The sequence below is a fragment of the Miniopterus natalensis genome, chromosome 11, assembly GCF_054644295.1.
Source record: "Miniopterus natalensis isolate mMinNat1 chromosome 11, mMinNat1.hap1, whole genome shotgun sequence".
Classification (NCBI taxonomy): Eukaryota; Metazoa; Chordata; class Mammalia; order Chiroptera; family Miniopteridae; genus Miniopterus; species Miniopterus natalensis.
In genome coordinates this window covers 43,361,263-43,374,298 of record NC_142091.1, presented here as the reverse complement: position 1 = coordinate 43,374,298, position 13,036 = coordinate 43,361,263, and the positions used below count along the sequence as shown (strand labels likewise).

Genomic DNA, 13,036 nt, shown 5'->3' with positions numbered 1-13,036 from the left:
ATTTTAGTGAGGGAGTTAGATTTTAATATATATTAAATATACATTTTATATATGACATCATGTATACTACATAATATGTATTAAATTTACATATGTTTACATAAATAGTGCCAGTTGGTGGTAATGGAGGAAAACAGAGCAAGGCCCGACTTCAGGAGTTAGGGACAACCGAGTAAGGGCGGGTGCTCGTTCCTGTAGCATCTCCAGCTCTCTGTTGAGTTGTAGACTCAAATGTGTGCCTGAGGTGGTTGCGCCTAAAAAACATTAGTTGCTTAATCAGTGTTTGTTGAATGATTAATGATTAAATGAACGTCTTGATGAGAAGATGAATCAGAGGAGAGACGAACGAGAGGAGGAGAGAGTGGAAATATTTAAATTAGTTTCAGAGTGACCGACATTGGGCTTTTCTTAAATCATCATGGTCACAAGTACGAGCGATAGAGAACTGGCTCTTAAAATTTCCTGTGCAGGCCAGTCTTAATACAACTGGCCATGACCAGTCTACGCATAAGTTAATAAGCCTGAAGTCAGTTCACATTATTTACAGATCACTAAAGATAGGTATATCTGCCCAGCCGGCGTGGCTCAGCGGTTGAGCATTGACCTAGGATCCAGGAGATCGAGGTTCGATTCCCGGTCAGGGCACATGCCCGGGTTGCGGGCTCGATCTCCAATGACTCTCTCATCACTGATGTTTCTGTCTGTCTCTCTCTCCCTCTCCTTTCCTCTCTCTGAAATCGATAAAGATATATTGGGGGGGATAAAAGATAGGTATATCTGAAATACGCCCCCTTTATGTGTTCCTGCAGTGTTTTTGTATTTAACCAAATCACATACATGTTTTGAACATGATAGTTACTATAAATATAAAACAACTTTGGTGTAACTTCGAATTATTAAGTTGTTATAACAATTTTATGGGTATCTTTTTCCACTTGCCTACTTTTTAATACTTTATTTTTTGTAGTCTTAAATTTCACATTATTTAAAATTGAGAAAAATAAATGGTACTGATAACAATGTCACTCGTGTTTGTTTTAAGGTTATGTTTATTTTTCAAACTACATAAGGTAAAAGTTGCAAAAGAATTTTGATATATTTTGTACTTTACAGACAAGGTTTCTGAGCCAGAATCCTTCACTTTCTCTCTTTTATTTGAAAGATTCATTAATCTGAGTGATTGGCTATTCTCTAAAATTGCCAAACTGAATTCCTGTTAAGATGAGGAGTTCCTTTTTACGTCATCTGCTAAGAATATCTGGGGTGAACGCAGATACAGACTTAGCTATTGGACAGTGACTTCATAACTCTTATACTGTGTCCATAAAAACAAGGTATGTTCTGCTACTGACATGAAAAGGCAAAATTAGAGCTCTGTGGTTGAATTCACCCTCTTGGGCTTTTCAAACTTTCCTGAACTCCAAGAGCAGCTCTTTGGGGTTTTCTTGATTATTTATCTGGCGACCCTGATGGGAAATGTCATTATCACAGTCATCATCTCCCTGGAACAGAGCCTCCCCCTTCCCATGTACCTGTTCCTCCTGAACCTGTCTGTGGTGGACGTGAGTTTCAGTGCGGTCATCATGCCAGAAACGCTGCTGGTTCTCTCCACTGAGAAACGTCAATTTCATTTGTGAGTTGTTTTGCACAGAACGAATGTATTTCTTCCTGTGTTTTGCACAGAAAGAATGTATTTTATTCTTTTCTTCTGGTGGGGCTGAATGTTGTTTCCCAGGAGCAATGGCTTATGACAGATTTGTTGCAATCTGCCATCCTCTGAGCCACCCAATGATCACGAACAAAAGGGTTTTCATGAAATTAGTTATGTTCTCATGGGTCTCAGGGATCGTGGTCAGCACTGTGCAAATATTGTGGGTGTCTAGTTTTCCCTGTGGTGGCGCCAGTGAAATCAATCATCTCTCTTGTGAAACTCCCCCAGTGCTAGAGCTTGCGTGTGCTGACACCTTCTTGTTTGAAGTCTATGCATTTGCTGGCACCGTTTTGATTGTCATGGTTCCTTTCGTGTTGATTCTCTCGTCTTACGTTCGCATTGTCTTTGCCATCCTGAGATGTCATCGACCGCCGGGAGGCAAAAGGCCTTTTCCACCTGTGCCTCCCACCTCATATCTGTGACCCTCTTCTATGGAACAGCCAGTATGACTTATTTACAGCCCAAATCTGGCTACTCCCCAGAGACCAAGAAACTGATGCCACTGTCTTACTCACTCCTGACGCCTCTGCTGATCTACGGCTTTCGCAACAGTGAGATGAAAAGAGCTTTGATGAAATTATGGCGAAGAAAAGTAGATTTGCACACATTCTGGCTGTGTCGGGAAGCCACGTGATATCTGGTCACTGACTGAACTCTTAAATTTAATAAATGGTGGAAATAGTTTGCATTTCTTGGTATGAGCATGCTTAACTTTTTGAGTTCTACAAATCTGCTCATATATTAGGGTTATCTATATACAAGTTTTTTTCACAGATGCATTATATTCCTTCATATTCAGAATAACACAGTTTCTGAAAGAAACTGTTTATTGGAGGCCATACAGGTGTTTGTTAGATTTTTGTTCCCTAGAGAATGCTAAATAAAAAACTTAGTTTTATACATTCATAAATATTGGTGCTTTAATTCCTGCAGAGTAGGTTTTCCAACATGAGTTTGATGGGTTAAAGCAAGGGTGGGGAACATCCAGTGCTCAGGCCCAAATCGGTTGGTCTGGCCCTGCCAAGGCCGCACCAAAGAAAAGCATTTCCAGCCATCACATTAGGGGTGAGTTAATTAAATGTTTGACCAAATACAGCAGGCTAATTTTTAAGTTGATAATTCTGTATGGCCCTCAAACAACGTTATAAATATCTAAATGGCTCTTGGCAAAAAAAGGTTTCTTACCTCTGGACCGTTAGAGCAAAGCAATTGTGTTTGCAAACTTCCATAAAGATTACCAAATCACTTTTTAAAATTTCATCGGCAGATTGCTGAAGATGTGGGTAATGTCTGAATGTTGTATAATACGGTCGCCAGTCAAATGTCAAAGAAGTATCAACAAAAACGTTTGATTGAATCCTATTTCTTGATATCCCGAAATTTCCTTCTCATGGCTCTTAAAGAGCCAATAAAATGAGGCTTATCTCAAACAAACGAGCAAACAAAAAGGAAGCTAAACACACGGTTTCCTTCTAATCACTCTTTAGAGCGTTCATGTATTCATTGATTGTATAAACCAATTTTTCTTTTTTAATATCCTAATTTATTTATATTCCCAGCTTTAATGAGATACAGTTGACAATTAAAATTGTACATAGAGTACACTGTGATGATTTGATATGCATACACTGTGAAATGATTACCACAATCAAGTTAACTAACACATCCATCACTTCACATAGTTTCCTTTTTGTGGTTTCTTTTTGGTTGAAAACACTTGAGATCTATTAGCAAGATTCAAGTATATAATACGTTATTATTAGCTATAGTCACCATACTGTACATTAGAGTCCCAGAACTTATTCATCTTGTAACTGAAAGTTTGTATCCTTTGATCAACATCTCCCCATTTCCCCCAGCCCCAGTCCCTGGGAACCACCATTCTACTGTCTGTTTGTATGAGTTAGACTTAAAATTTTTATTTATTTAAAAATTCCACATAGAAGTGATACCATACAGTATTTGTCTTTCTCTGTCTGACTCATTTCACTTATCATAATGCCCTCCAGGTTAATTCATGTTGTCATAAATGGAAGGATTTCCTTTTTTTTTTATGGCTGAAGAATATTCTATTGTATTGTATATATATCACATTTTAAAAATCCATTTCTCCATTGACAGACATATAGATTGCTTTCTTATCTTGGCAACTGTGAATAATGTTGCAATAAACATAGGAGTGCAAATATCTCTTCAAAATCCCTTTTTTATTTTCTTTGGATAAATACTCAGAAGTGGGATTGCTAGATCATATGGTAGTTCTAGTTTTATCTTTCTGGGAAATCTCTTCTGTTTTCCATAGTGGCTGTACCAATTTATATTTCCAGCAACAGTGCACAATAGTTCCATTTTCTCCACATCTTTGACATTAATTGTTATCTCTTGTCTTTTTAATGATAAACATTCTAAACAGGTGTGAGGTGCTATCTTATTGTGGTTTTGATTTGCATTTCCCTCATGATTAGTGACGATCAGCATCTTTTCATATACCTGTTGGCCATTTGTAGGTCTTCTTTGGAAAAACGTTTATTCAGTTCCCCTGCCTAATTTTTAATTAGGTTGTTTTATTTTTCTGTTATTGAATTGTAGGAGTTCTTCAAATATTTTGGATATTAACCCCTTAACAGATATATGACTTGCAAACATTATCTCCCATTCTGTAAGTTGCCTTTTCGTTTGGTTAATTATTTCTTTTGCTGTGCAGCAGCTTTTTAATTTGATGTAGTCTCACATGTTGTTTTTTGCTTTTGTTGCTTGTGCTTTTGATCTCATGTCCAAAAAATTATTGCCATGACCAATGTCAAGGAGATTTCCCTCTATGTTTTCTTCTAGGGGTTTTACAATATCTGGTCTTGGGTTTAAGTCTTTAATCCAATTTGACTTAAGTTTTGTGAGTGGTGTAAGATAGGGGTCCAAATTTTATTTTTCTGTATGTGGTTATCGAGCTTTCCCAACACCACTTATTGAAGAGATTATCCTTTCCCCACTGAGTCTTCTTGGCTATCTTGTCAAATATTATATGACCACATATGTGAAGTTTTATTTCTGTGCTCTCAGTTCTGTTCCATTCATCTATGTGTCAATTTTTATGCCAGTACCATACTGTTTTACTTACTATATCTTTGTAGTATAGCTTGAAATCAGAAAGTGTGACGTCTCCAGTTTTGTTTTTCTTTCTCAACATTGCTTTGGTTATTTGGGTCTCCTATGCTTCCATATGAATTTTAGTACTGTTTTTTCTAATTCTGTGAAAAATGTCATTGGAATTTTGATAGGATTACACTGACTCTATACATGGCTTTGGGGAGTACTGACATTTTAACAATATTAATTTTTCCAATCCATGAGCAGGGAATGTTTTTCCATTTATTTGTGTTGTCTTCAATATTTTACATCAGAGTCTTGTAGTTTTCATTACACAGATCTTTCACTTCCTGAGTTAAATTTCTTCCTATTTTACTTTTTGATGCTTTCAAGAACAGAATTTGTAAAATTTATTTTTTTGTATATTTTGTTAGTGTATAGAAATGCAACCAGTTTCTGAATGTTGATTTTATGTCCTCCATCCATCTTTACTGAATTTGAGGATTAGGCCTCACAGTTTTTGTTTGAGTCTTTAGGATTTTCTATGTATAAGATCATATTGTCTGCCAACAGAGACGATCTTACTTCTTCCTTTCCACTTTGGATGGATTTTATTTCTCCGTCTTGCTTAATTGCTCTGACTAGGACATCCACTACTCTGCTGACTAGGAGGGGCGAGAGAGGCACCTTGGCTTGTTCCTGATTTTAGAGAAAAAGCTTCAACCTTTTACCTTTAGTATAATGTTAGTTGTGAGCTTGTCACACGTGGCCTTTATTATGTTCAGGTACATTCCTTCTCTACCCACTTTGTTGAGAGCTTTTATCATGAAAGGATGCTGAATTTTGTCAAGTCCTTTTCTATATCTGTTAAGATGATAGTTTTTATCTCTCATTTTATTAATGTAGTGTATCATGTTTACTGATTTGCATGTGTTGAGTCATCCTCATTTCCCAGGGATAAATCCCACTTGGTCATTGAGTATGATTTTTTTCAAGTATGATTTTTTTAATGTGCTGTTGAGTTTGATATTTTGTTGAGAATTTGAGCATCTATATTCATCAGGGATATGTGAGATAGTGGAAAATATATATATTGGTCTCTGCCCCTGGCTCCTGACATGGGGCTCCTGAAACCCTTGTAATTTCCTGGGTGATAGGAGTATGTTTTGTTCTAATGAGGCAACTCTGGGTGGGCTCCTGGATGGCTCCTAACTGAGGGGCTGGTCACTGGAAAGACCAAGCCATGATTAGAAACTTGGAATTTTCAGCCAAACCCCCCCCCCCGCCCACTCTCTTGAGAAGGGAAAAGGGCAGAAACGAGTTAATGATCAATCATGCCCAGGTGATGAAGCCTCCATAAAAATCCCAAGAGTACGGGGTTTGAAGAGCTCCCAGGTTGGTGAACACATCCACGTACCATGAACAGAAGCTCCTGCACTTGGGACCCTCCCAGAACTCCTGCTATGTATCTCTTCATCTGTATCCTTTATCATATCTTTTAATAAACTGGTAAACGTAAAGATGTGTTTCTTTGAGTTCTGTGAACCATTCTAGCAAATTAACTGAACCTCAGGAGGAGTCATGGGAACTTGTGATTTGTAGCCAAGCTGGACAGAAGTTGTGGGTAACCTAGAGACCTACTACTTGTGACTGGCATCTGAAGTGGAGTGGGAGCAGTCCTGTGGGATTGAGTCCTTAACCCATGGGATCTAATGGGATCTTGAAGTACATGGTGTGAAATTGAATTAAATTGTAGATGATGTGAATTGCTTGATGTGGGAAAAAACTCCTGCACACCTGTTGACCAGAAGGACTGTGAATGTGGTAGAAATATGGAGTAAAGAACAGTAACAGAGGGATACTGAGATTTTTTTCACTGACACAGGTTTCCCCCACTATCCAAAAGTAGAGTGTTCCCAGGAAGCCTTTCGTATGTGAACATGGTAAAGATGCAATTACCATTCATTTATATGGAAAAATGTTTGAGTGTTTCCAGACCCCAAATTCAATATCTTTTGAAGGCACAATATCTTTATTTTGTTCACCATGATTGAAACACTTAATTATGTACCCTTAGGAGCTCTCTTTTCTAATACCGTAGGACACATCTTGCTAACACATGCACAGAATAAATTGAGATAAAGCACAGATGCTCATAGATACAGCTTAAAGCCGCGGGGCTTGATGCTGAGACACTGAATGTAGTTCCCAGGAAAGGAGCTAGACAGTGTCACTCTCAATGATCTTTGCTTTAAGGAAAAAGCCATTACTGTACTAATGTAGGTCTTTCGTAAAGCAGAAGTGGTGGGAAGTGAACTCTGGGAAAGTGGGAGACACCTGTACACAGCCCTAGCAAACTAAGATAGCTTGTGACAGGTGAAGCCTGGGACCAAGTGCTGGAATCAACTTCTTTTCTTCTTCTATTACTAAAGATGTTTTATTGATTTTTAGAGAAAGAGGAAGGAGAGGGAGGGAGAGAGAGAAACATCAATGTGAGAGGGAAACATCCATCGGCTGCCTCCTGCATGCCCCCTACTGGGGATTGAGGCTGCAACCCTGGCATGTGCACTGATGGAATCCAACTGGCAACCTGTTGGTGCACGAGATGGGATGCTGCCCAAACCAACTGAGCCACAGTGGCCAGGGCCGGAATCAGCTTCTTAACATAAGGAGCCTTTTGGGTTTCTGAGGTCCCTTGATTTGTTCCCTGCCAACAGGTCACAGGCCTGCCCTTTTCTTGGCCTAGTTACATAAGATCTTGGAAATACCCGTGACTGTGCAGACCCCAAGGGATTAACAAATATACTTACTATGGTAAGCTATGGCCCTTTTATCTGATCTGACCATGCCCATGAACGCCTGCTAAGACAACGATGTCATTTTACTTAGTATACCATCCAGGTTAAGTCTGTGCCAACTGGCTGGTTTCCAAGGACTCTCCTGGGGGACTCCCCTCACTGACTTATAAGGATGGTCCTTTCATTTCCTTGAGGTGTAAATTGGACTGGTTTTTCAGTGTATCCAATGTCGAGATTACCTGGAACGGCTGAAGTCATACAGGGCTGCACACACAGCTTTTTCACATTTATGTGTCTAGTTCCAGAGAAAGGAAAGGAAAACCACCTCTTCAAGCAGAGAGCACAGAAGCCAGCAAAAAAGGGCAGGCTGTGCGTGGCTCACCTCCTTGTGATTGCCAGAGGGACTCTACATGCTAATGAGGTCAGAGAAATGCCCTCCTGCTGTGCTCTCAGTCAGTGACTGACGTTCTCACCAGCGTTCAGTATTTTTGCAAATAAACTAAAACAATGAAGGACAGAACCCAGTGGAGTTCTAGGGACAGGCTGCCATATGCGTCCTATCAATGCATGTCAGCCAAGCCTACGGAAGTTACCCGCAGCAGTGACGCAGGGCAGCCAGGGCCCAGTTCCCTGGAGCCCTGAATGAGCCGCAGGGCCAGGCCGGAGGCTGTCCTGTGGTGCCGAGTCCTGAGGGAACAGCAAGATGAGTGTTTCTTAATCCTGCGTCATCACTAATTAGGACTACTCAATCTCTTAGAATCTGAAGTACACGAATATCCGTGTGTTTCTACAATTACTATGAAATCGGATTGTTTTGGGTTAAATTGTGTTTCTCCCTCCCAGTTCACATGTTGAAGTGCCAACCCCCAGTACCTGAGAATGTGACCTTATTTGGAGAGAGGATCATTACGGAGATAATCCAGTTAAAGAGAGATCACTAGGGCGAGCCACCATCTAATATGACTGGTGTCCTTGTAAAAAGTGGAAATTTGGATAAAGGTACATGCAGAGAGAGAAGGCAACAGGAAGAGATACAGGGAAAAGATAGCCATTTACAGCCAAGGAGAGACGCCCGGGACAAATCCCTTCCTCACAGCCCTCAGAAGGAACCAAACTTGCTGGCAACTTGGTTTTGGGCTTCCAACCTCCGGAACTGAGCCGATAAACTTCTGTTGTTTGGTCACCCAGTGTGTGGTACTCTGTTATGGCAGCCCTAGCAAACCAATACATGGATATTTTGGAGGGATAGTTAAGTCTCTTTTTCATTGAAAGGCAATATTTGTTCACTAAAGAAAATCTGTAGGAGCTTCATGACTTGAAGGCAACCAAACACTATTTTGTTATCTATAAATCTATGTTTAAGAAGTACAATAAGATTATGCCTGCCAGAAAGATTCTTTGAAAGGAATTTCTCCCATGCACTTGTAGGATTATTTTTATAAAGAGGGATAACAATCAGTATTTAAATAATTTGCCTTAAGCTTCATATAAATTCCATCACAAACACAAACACACTCCACTTACATTCTTGAAGGTTTGTTACTTTGGGATTTTAAGCAGGTTTGGTTTGCTGAAGTACTATTTCCCGAGGATTCTTATCGTGAGCTGGAAGCTGGGTGAGTACAAAGCTCCCATGGTTCTGTTGGAGAGTCCATAACGTTTTTTTAACTATCACCATCCTTGATTTCATACTTTTAATGGCTGACCAGAGTAGTTATTTTAAGAAGAAAAGAAGTGTAGAATATTTTTAGGAGTAATTGCACAACAGAATGTGGTCCTGTTGCCTTCACACACATATGACAACAAGCCTTAGTGACACTACTTTCCATTGCAATCAGTTTTCTTTAAAAGTCTGAGAATATTGTAATTGTGTTCTGAGATTCAGTGTTAAAATGACTGATGCCAGCCTCACTATTACTCATTTATTTATGCAATAGATATTTATTGGATATGACCCTAGCATTTAAACCAAAATAGCCACAACTTTTGTCTGAGAATTTCTTTTCCCCCACACTCAGCTCAAATGCTTGCCGCTCACAATTGATTTCTCCTTGCCCACGGCTGCAGTTGGCTCCAGTGTGGAATATGAGGCAGTCAGAGCCAATGAAATACCACCCCCAGTGTCCCCACCCCCATAAAACTCTAGAAAAGAAAGTCTTGTTCTCTGATGAACTCAATTGAGAAAGAGTCTAAAGCCTAATGTTGCTAGAGCCGTTTTTAAAACCGCCAGGATAAAACATGCAAAATGGAGCGAGCACACCGTGGGTTAGAGCTGATAATTAGAAATAAATGGAGAAACTGAATATATAATGACAACAGAGCTCTGGCCTACAACCTCTGCCGCGATCATCCCAGAACAATCAGAACTTGGCCAATGACTGTCATTTCCCTCCTTATTATCACTTCCCCCTCCAACTCAGGAAAACCAAAGAAAGCTAAATATGATGCCCAGACCAATCACATACGAGGCCCGCTGCTAGTTAGCCACCTCCAGCTCTCTCGTGCTGTAAGCCTCCACAGAACATACTTGAAGTCTTTCCCTTTTTTCACTATAAAGTTTCCCCACTCTTCTGCCTGCTTTTGAACTAAGCCCAGGGGAGGGTGACTGACTCCCTTTCTATAACCATCTCTGAATGAGCAGTCTCTGTTCTCATTTGGATAATCAAATGAGAACAAAAAAAATCAATCCCTGGCTTGAACCCTTGCATCACGATGCACTTGGAACCATTATCAACCCGAAGGCCTTCATTTAGGTGACTTTATATTATTTTTGCATAAGTCAGTGTGGGTGAGTTTTCTGTCACTTGCAACTGAAAGGTCCTAACTGCTGCAGTAGATACGTGTTTGCTCCAATTCAAAAGAGAGGAGCTAATGTTTTTAGCACCGTCCACTGTGCCAGATTATGATTTACCTCGTTTAAGTCATGCAGTACTGCTCTGAAGTAAATGTCTACTTCATTTCACAGATTAGGAAATCTAGTTTTAGAGGAAATAAGCAATATTTTGAATGTTAAAATACTAGCAAACAAATATAATTGGTGTTGGATAAAATAAAGTAATGTGTTTGTACAATGTAGGGCACCTTTTCTTTATTTTTATTATTCACCTTTTCCCTCCTGAGGATATGTCTAGGTTTTGATACCTAGTCACTGATTTTGCCTCAAATGTGAGTTCTTTCCATTGGGAAATTCCGCTCTTTTTCTACCACATAAAAAGTTTCTTCAAACATGCCTTTCACTGTTTCTGGTGTGATAACTCTGACTTCACGAGATGCCTGTGATTCTAAAGGTGCAGCTTCGTGGCTCCTTCCCTGACACAGCTCCCTGTGTTACTGTCCCCCCTCTTTGGGAGAGCCCCACACATACAGGAGCGGGTCTGCTGCCGATACACTCGCTGCCTCACCTCCACTGTCCCTATAGCAGACTGACCTAGAAGTAGACACCTTTGCAGTGTCCTGGAGAGAACATCCACAAACTCTGACCACTCGAGTTCCTTTCCTAAATTTCATTCAGCATTAACTCTGGGCTCAGCAGAGAAGTTTCTGATCAAACAGGGTGTGCTTGTCCATACGAAGGGAAGGTATCTAACGGGTCTCAGGGTAACCCTGCCCTCACTTTCCAGAGACCATGCTCCCAGTCTCCATTATTGCACTTCGATGTCTTTTTGCGGCCAAGAGCCTGAGGAGCAGGTCAGAATTTAGTGAAGGCATTACTTAAGACATTTCATCACTGGCCTGAATATTTACATCTGTTTCCTAACTCAAATTGAATACACTCAGTTCACCAAAAGCTTATGTAGCAAGGATAACAGCACAGCAGAGCCCTGATGATAGAGAGCAGAAGCGGAAAAATGCCTTCAAGTTAAATAACACAAGCACTCTAACCAAGATGGCCTTCAACACTCCCCTCAGCTTGAGTAAACTTTAGATGGGTGATTTTCCTGATCATAGGCCCCTGACCTCACCTTTCATAGGGCACTGTAGAACATGGGTAAGTGCAAATCCTTTCTCTGCCTCCTCTGAAACTACTTCCTGCTATGGAGATATGAGAGTTTACTTTTCCTTTGGGTAAGGCTGGTGAGCAGACAGGTGGCTCACGATTGACCTCACTCCAGCTCTCAAAATTTCTCCAGCCCTTTGTTTCAGCAGAGCTTGGGTTCAATCTCTCTTCCCCATTGCAATAGTCTTCAATAAAGTCTCTTTTGCCTGTTTAACTTTGTCCAGTGCAATTCTTACTTTGACAGCTCTTTTAATATTAGATTCATATAGAGTGAGTACCAAGAGAACCCAAACTACTTAACCCCCATTCAGTTTATGGTCTATGAACATGGCTTTACTAGTTCATTGTCTTTATTAGCATAATGTTACTATTCCAGGTGCCGCCTGACTGGGCCTTCTGGCATATAACTTGATTGTTCATTACAGTAATTTCCCCAAAGACCTATTATGTCTTTTTTAAAAAAATCCTTACCCAAAGATATATCTTTATTGATTTTAAAGAGAGGAAGAGAGAGAGAAAGAAACATCTATCGGTTGCCTCCCTATGTTCCCTAACCGGGGATTGAACATACAGCCTAGGTATGTGCCCTGACTGGGAACTGAACTTGCAACCTTTTGGTATATGGGACAAAGCTCCAACCAAGTCAACTGAGCCACCTGGCCAGGGCCCTATTAAGTCTTTAATAAGAGGCATCAACAGGTCCTTTGCTTCCATTCTAGAGTCAATGTCAACTTTTAGTGGTCCATTATGGTTGTATTGATGGTGTGATAACTGAATTAAGAACTGAAGGATGAGTGTTATCTTATTTGTATGGAGTTGATATAGAGCCAGTGTTTGTGTGTGTGTGTGTGTGTGTGTATGTATGTTGGGCTGAGACTTTCTAACAGTTTATGCAGACACTGGTGGGAGGGAGAATGACCAGTTTGAGAAAGGAAAAGCAAGCCATTTAATCTTTATCCAACAACATTTGTCGATTGACTTCTATGTACCAAACACCATGCCAGGTGCTGGGAACACAAAGGTAAGTAAGATAGTCTAATGAAGAGACAACTATTAAACATATAAACATATAATAAAAATATTATTACAACTGTATTTACTGTTATAAAGATAAAGTACAAGATACCTTGGGTTTATAAGAGAAAAAACTTATCTAACCTGGAGTGGGTGGAGCAGAGAAATGGCACTGGGAAGAACAGGGAAGGCCTCCCTGGGAAAGTGACATTTAAACTAAACCTTAAAGGCTGATAAGAGTTAGCTAGGCCTGCCCCGCCAGGTGTGGCTCAGCGGTTGAGCATAGATCTAAGATCCAGGAGATCGCGGTTCCAGGTCAGGGCACAAGCCTGGGTTGTGGGCTCGATCCCCAGTTGGGGGCGTGCAGGAAGAGCCGATCAATGACTCTCTCATCATTAATGTTTCTCTCTCTCTCTCCTTCTCCTTTCCTCT

At 40.3% G+C, this 13,036-nt stretch overlaps 1 pseudogene; it reads left to right on the top strand.

The window, feature by feature from the left end:
- The first annotated feature begins 1,316 nt into the window (after positions 1-1,316).
- Positions 1,317-2,345, top strand: LOC107537819 (olfactory receptor 10A3-like; annotated as a pseudogene).
- Positions 2,346-13,036: the final 10,691 nt, after the last annotated feature.